This window comes from Rhinoderma darwinii, chromosome 4 (genome assembly GCF_050947455.1).
Source record: "Rhinoderma darwinii isolate aRhiDar2 chromosome 4, aRhiDar2.hap1, whole genome shotgun sequence".
Taxonomy (NCBI): domain Eukaryota; kingdom Metazoa; phylum Chordata; class Amphibia; order Anura; family Rhinodermatidae; genus Rhinoderma; species Rhinoderma darwinii.
This window is the reverse complement of record NC_134690.1, coordinates 407,411,894-407,419,251: the sequence shown is the minus strand read 5'-3', so window position 1 is coordinate 407,419,251 and position 7,358 is coordinate 407,411,894. Positions and strand designations below refer to the sequence as shown.

Below are 7,358 nucleotides of genomic sequence, written 5' to 3'. Positions count from 1 at the left end.
ACAGAGAAAACAGATATATTATCTGAAAAGAAAAATCATCACAAACTATACATTTCCTCCAGATCACAGATCAGACACGTAGAAATAATCAGCAAATCCCCTTTATATAAAATGATAGAGAAGTTATAACACGTCAGAAAGACAGAACAGAGATATATAAATTTACATAAACAGGAAGGGGCGGGGCTAACCCACCTACTGTCTGTAGAAAAGCGGGTAAAGGGGCAGAGTTTACCACAAATCAAAAGAAAGAGTGTTTGAAGTTTCTCAATGTTCTTTATGTGACATTTTGTTATACATTGTTGTGTAATACGTCACAGATAAATTTGTTAGTGCAGGGAACAGTTTAAAACTAGACCATCCCCCGCTGTAAACCCTTCACCATTAACCCCTTAGTGACCACCAATACGCCTTTTCCCCGCAGCCTAGTCTAAGTCCTGCACGGGTGTACTATGCAAGTGGTTCTCTGCCCCTCTGTCATCACTCTACGATGGTGATCAATCCACCGGCAGAGATGATTACTAATCTCAAATAAGGACCCTACTACACATGGGCTAACACAAAGGTCGATGCGCAAGAACCTGGCAAGAAACTCCCAATCTCACCTTATTGATCATGGTATCTCCCCTGCCTGGTAAGTATCTCTATTTTTTAAACAAACATTTGGGGCTCTTCAGCATTTGCCAAATTATTATTATTTTTGTTTTTTAGAAAGTCTGAGTCGTGCTTTCTGTCACCCAAAGTGCAAAAAAAAAGTGCACAAAGGATGAGGTCTATTTTATCCCTACTCCTAAAAGAGAGAGGCCCCACATAACCATTTCCCCACCCTCCAAACAATAGGCCAAGAGGCTCGAGGATCAATGATCCCCCCTTGCCAAAGCTAAGGGGGACCCAACAACACTCCAAGGCTTCTACCTTGGAGCCTGTATCTGGTTGTGCCTCCCTTCCGAAGAAGAGAGGCCGGGTTGCAGGGGAAAAAGGAACCAGAAGGCCACACATTTTCCCCCTCCACCTTGGAAAGGTCCCAAAAGGGCATTGCATCCAAAAATCCTGTGACAAACAGTGAGAAAACAAAATTAAATAAGTGAATGTGCGCTGTGATATCGGCCTGGACATTCGCCAGATATAAAAAATACTCATTTCCCAGCCAGAAGGCCGGGAAAATAAAGGTGTGTGCTCAAATAGCGTGAAAGACCAGTGCGTGCAAATGTGCCATCACTCAGTGGGATTCCACCCCAGGGTCACCACTCCCAGATCACTTAGCAACTCGGACTTCCCAGCTACCCGACCGATAACATCAACCATGTGGTTCTCTGCCCCTCCCCTTGGTGTTTTGTCGTCCCTCTACGATGGCGACCAACCCACCGGCAGAGATGATTACTAACCTCAGATAGACATGATCTAAGACAAAGGTCGAGGCGCAACACCCTGGCAAGAAACTCCCAATCTCACCTTAGTGATCATGGTATCTCCCCTGCCTGGTAAGTATCTCTAGATCATTATCTCTATTTTATCATTATCTTTATTTTTTACTTGTAATGTATTAGCATACTCCTGTATGCTAATACATTACACTATGTCACTATGACACAGGCTGCTGATCAGGCAGCACATAGTTTGCCCGAACACGAGGCTAACGGAACAGACAGCCCTGGGGTCCTTTGTAGGTCCCCAGGGCTGACTGCAGAGAGACTCCCTGGTGTTTGATTGCATCACCGGAATCCCGGTGATGCGATCAAAGAGGGGAATTCACTTTGATCATGCCGCTTCACGGACCGTGGCAATCAAAGGGTTAAACAGCTGGGGTCCAAATGTTTTCCAACCCCAGCTGTGTTCAGGGGGCTGCTCTAAGATCAGGAGCTGTTAGTTACAGCTCCTGCTTAGAGATAGAGCTCACAGGAGCGCTCATCAGCCTGATTTACAGCAACGCCAAAAGACGTCTCTGTAGACTAGGCATCTGCACCGCCTGACGTCAAAAGACAGTGGGCGGTCGGGAAGGAGTTGAAACGAGACCATCCCCTGCTGTAAACCCTTCACCATTAACCCCTTAGTGACCACCAATACGCCGGCCTAGTCTAAGTCCTGCACAGGTGTACCATGCAAGTGGTTCTCTGCCCCTCTGCCATCACTCTACAATGGTGACCAATCCACCGGCAAAGATGATTACTAATCTCAGATAAGGACCCTACTACACATGGTCTAAGACAATGGTCGAGGTGCAAGAATGTGGCAAGAAACTCCCAATCCCACCTTAGTGATCATGGTATCTCCCCTGACTGGTAAGTATCTCTAGATCATTATCTCTATTTTTTAAACAAACATTTGGGGCTTTTCAGCAGTTGCCAAAAAGCTGTTAAACAAATAGTAAAAGAGCTATAAACACAATCCACAAGGAGCCGTTCATCCGACCTCAACTCCCCCGATCATCATCAATATCACGGAGACCACAGAGAAAACAGATTTATTATCTGAAAAGAAAAATCATCACAAACTATAAATTTCCTCCAGATCACAGATCAGACACGCAGAAATAATCAGCAAATCCCCTTTATATAAAATGATAGAGAAGTTATAACACGTCAGGAAGATGGAACAGAGATATATACATTTACATAAACAGGAAGGGGCGGGGCTAACCCACCTACTGTCTGTAGACAAGCAGGAAAAGGGGGCAGAGTTTACCCCAAATCGAAAAATCTGATAAGAAAAAGTGTGTGAAGTTTCTCAATGTTCTTTATGTGACATTTTGTTATACATTGTTGTGTAATACGTCACAGATTAATTTGCTAGTGCAGGGAATAGTTTAAAATGAGACCATCCCCCGCTGTAAACACTTCACCATTAACCCCTTAGTGAGCACTAATACTCCTTTTCACGGCGGCCTAATCTAAGTCCTGCATGGGTGTACCATGCAAGTGGATCTCTGCCCCTCTGTCATCACTCTACGATGGCGACCAATCCACCGGCAGAGATGATTACTAATCTCAGATAAGGGCCCTACTACACATGGTCTAAGACAGGGGTCTCAAGCATGCGGCCTGCGGGACACAGAGCTGCTAGTACAGACTCTGCTCCGGGACTCTGGAATTCCCTGACATCGCTGTCCATATTTGGACAGTGTTGTCAGGGTCTTCCCCAGATCGGAGTCCCGGGCAGAGTGCTCGTATAGGCTCTACTCCGGGATTCTGTGGAATTCACTGACATCGATGTCCATATTTGAACACACGGTGTCTGGGGCTTCCCCAGAGCGGAGTCCCGGCAGAGCGCTAGTACAGGCTCTGCTCCGGGGCTCTGTGGAATTCCCTGACATCGCTGTCCATATATGGTCAGTGTGTCAGGGTCTTCCCCAGAGTGGAGTCATGGGAAGACCGCTCGTATCGGCTCTGCTCCAGGACTCTGTGGAATTCACTGACATCGGTGTCCCTGTTTGGACACATGCTGTCTGGGGCCTCCCCAGAGCGGAGTCGCGTGCAGAGCGCTAGTATAGTCTCTGCTCTGGGAAGGCATCTGACATCGCTGTCCACATATGGAGAGTGTTGTCAGGGTCTTCTTCAGATTGGAGTCCTGGGCAGAGCGCTAATATAGTCTCTGCTCCAGGACTCTGTGGAATCTTCTGACATCGCTGTCTACATATGGATAGCGATATCTGGGGCTTCCCCAGAGCGGAGTCCCGGGCAGAGTGCTAGTATAGTCTCTGCTCTGGGAAGGCCTCTGACATTGCTGTCCACACATTGACAGTGATGCCAAGGGCTTCCCCAGAGCAGGAGTCCCAGTGATGTCAGGAGCACAGCTGGAGTCCCAGGAAGAGCCTACTAGCGCATTGCTCCGGGACTCCAGCTCTGGGAAAGCCCCTGACATCACTGTCCATATATGGACACTGATGTTAATGGCTTCCCCAGAGTTCCAGCGCAGAGCCTATACTAGTGCTCAGCTCTGGGACTCCAGCTTTGGGGTTGCCCCTGATATCACATTCTGGTCCAGGAGAATTCCCTGACATCACTGTGTATGGACAGTGAAGTCAGGTGCTCCAACAGTAGAGGAATCCCCAGCCAAAGTGTCGGCAACACTCTGGCTGGGGATTCCACTTCTAGAGGGACCCCCAATGGAGCTATCTACTTGGGGTTTGTGGCAGCATCTGCGGAGGGCACTGTGGCATTATCTAGGGGTGTGTTGCAATATCTACAGAGGGCACTGTGGCACGATCTAAAAAGGAGCTGCCCAATTTTGACATGTGTGTCTGCGAAACGCTGCCAACTGAGACGCCGGACTGCATTTAGCGACACTTAGGGTATGTTCACACGATGAGAGGCATTTACGTGTGAAAAGACAGACTGTTAACAGCTGCCTCGTTTCACACGTAAATGCTCCTCCTCGCATTTTGCGAGCCGTCTGAGACGCTCGTAAATCTTGAGCTGTGCTTCATTGAGTTCAATGAAGAACAGCTCAAATTACGTGGCAAAGAAGTGCCCTGCACTTCTTTGCCGAGGCAGTCCATTTACACGTCGTCGTTTGACAGCTGTCAAACGACGACGCGTAAATGACAGGGTGTCTGCACAGTACGTCGGCAAACCCATTCAAATGAATGGGCAGATGTTTGCCGGCGTATTGTAGCCCTATTTTCAGACGTAAAACGAGGCATAATACGCCTCGTTTACGTCTGAAAATAGGTCGTGTGAACCCAGCGTTAAACTGGAAAACTGGATTGTTGAAATAAGCACAAGGAGAAATGTCTCAAATTTTAAACCTAGCGGTATTATTATAGTAGTTCAAATAACTAATTGATTAACAATAGTTTTGTATCGTATCAAATTTGAAAGTAATGCGGCCCGTCAACTTCCCATTGTTTCTATATGTGGCCCACTTACCCTGCCGAGTTAGAGACCCCTGGTCTAAGACAAAGGTCAAGGCGCAAGAACCCGGCAAGAAATTCCCAATCTCACCTTAGTGATCATGGTATCTCCTCTGATTGGTAAGTATCTCTAGATTATTATCTCTATTTTTTAAACAAACATTTGTAACTCTTCAGCATTTGCCAAAAAGCTGTTAAACAAATAGTAAAAGAGCTATAAACACAATACACAAGGAGCCGTTCATCCGACCTCAACTCCCCCGATCATCATCAATATCACGGAGACCACTGAGAAAACAGATTTATTATCTCAAAAGAAAAATCATCACAAACGACAAATTTCCTCCAGATCACAGATCAGACACACAGAAATAATCAGCAAATCCCCTTTATATAAAATGATAGAGAAGTTATAACACGTCAGGAAGACATAATAGAGATATATAAATTTCCGTAAACAGGAAGGGGCAGGGCTAACCCGCCTACTGTCTGTATAAAAGCAGGAAAAGGGAGCAGAGTTTACCCCAAATTGAAAAATCTGCAATCCAGGAGATGTCCTGGCCTGGGTCCGCTGGCATGGTCCATCAACCTTCTCCATCTGGGTGACAAGGTTGCTGGTTAAGGCCATGGCTTCTTCCAGCTGTTCCTGTCGCTTAGGGAGGGTCTTTGCCAGCTCTTTTCCCGAAGGGGGCGGAGCTATGCAAATATTCTCCTTGCTGGCCGAAGTTACATAGTTACATAGTTACATAGTTACATAGTTACATAGTTAGTACAGCTGAAAAAAGACACATGTCCATCAAGTTCAACCAAGGGACGGGAAAAGGGAAGTAAAACATTTCTACGCATAGGAGCTAATATTTTTTTGTTCTAGGAAATTATCTAACCGTTTTTTGCAGCATCTCCTGTCCCTGCTGTGACGGCTCCTGCGGTAGGCTATTCCATAGATTCACCGTTCTCACAGTATAAAAGGCTTGTCGCCTCTGCAGGTTGAACCTTTTTTTCTCCAGACGGAGGGAGTGCCCCCTTGTTTTTTGAGGGGGTTTTACATGGAACAGGATTTCACCATATTTTTTGTATGTGCCATTAATATATTTATATAAGTTAATCATGTCCCCCCTTAGTCGTCTTTTTTCAAGGCTAAATAGGTTTAACTCTTTTAATCTTTCCTCACAACTTAAGTTCTTTATGCCCCTAATTAGCTTCGTTGCTCTTCTTTGTATTTTTTCCAACTCCAGGGCATCCTTTCTATGAACTGGAGCCCAGAACTGAACTGCATATTCTAGATGAGGCCTCACTAATGCTTTGTAAAGTGGCAATATTACATCCCTGTCCCGCGAGTCCATGCCTCTTTTAATACACGACAATATCCTGCTGGCCTTTGAAGCAGCTGATTGACATTGTGCTGTTGTTTAGTTTATGATTTACAAGTACACCCAGATCCTTCTCAACAAGTGACTCCCCCTGTGTAGCTTCCCCTAGGACATATGATGCATGCAGGTTGTTCGTACCCAGATGCAGATCATTACATTTATCTACATTAAACTTCATCTGCCAAGTGGACGCCCAAACACTTAGTTTGTTTAAATCCGCTTGCAATTCATGAACATCTTCCATAGACTGAACTATATTACATAGCTTGGTGTCATCTGCAAAAATAGAAATAGTGCTATTAATCCCAACCTCTATATCATTAATAAATAAGTTGAATAATAGTGGTTCCAGCACTGAACCCTGGGGTACACCACTTATTACCGGGGACCATTCAGAGTAGGAATCATTGACCACAACTCTCTGGATTCGGTCCTTGAGCCAATTCTCAATCCAATTACAAACTATATTTTCTAAACCTATAGTCCTTAATTTACCCATTAGACGTCTATGAGGGACAGTGTCAAATGCCTTTGCAAAGTCCAAAAACACTAAATCCACAGCGCCCCCTCTGTCTAGGCTTCTGCTCACCTCTTCATAAAAACAGATTAGGTTAGTTTGACAACTTCTGTCCTTAGTAAAACCGTGCTGGCTGTCACTTATAATGCTATTTATTGTCACATAATCCTGTATATAGTCCCTCAAACATTTTCCCCACGATGGATGTTAAGCTTACTGGTCTATAATTACCCGGGGAAGACCTAGAGCCCTTTTTGAAAATAGGCACCACATTTGCCCTGTGCCAGTCCCTTGGCACTATACCAGTCACTAGAGATTCTCTGAATATTATGAAAAGGGGGACAGAAATAACTGAACTAAGCTCCTTAAGAACTCTAGGGTGTATCCCATCTGGTCCCGGGGCCTTGTGCACATTTATTTTATTTAATTTAGCTTGGACCATCTCTACATTCATCCAATTCAGTATATCAACTGATGTATTAACAGCACTGGCACCGGCTACATCAGCACTAGCACCGGCTACATCAGCTCCTCAGCACTGTCACCTTCTACATCAGCTCCTCAGCACTGGCACCGGCTACATCGGCTGCTCTTTCTTCTGTTGTATATACAGAGCGGAAGA

The 7,358-nt window shown here is 45.4% G+C and overlaps 1 non-coding gene across 1 annotated transcript; it reads right to left on the bottom strand.

The window, feature by feature from the left end:
* Positions 1–2,323: 2,323 nt before the first annotated feature.
* LOC142646559 (U7 small nuclear RNA) lies at positions 2,324–2,385 on the bottom strand. The gene has a single exon (XR_012847489.1). It is a non-coding gene; the product is annotated as a U7 small nuclear RNA (small nuclear RNA).
* Positions 2,386–7,358: the final 4,973 nt, after the last annotated feature.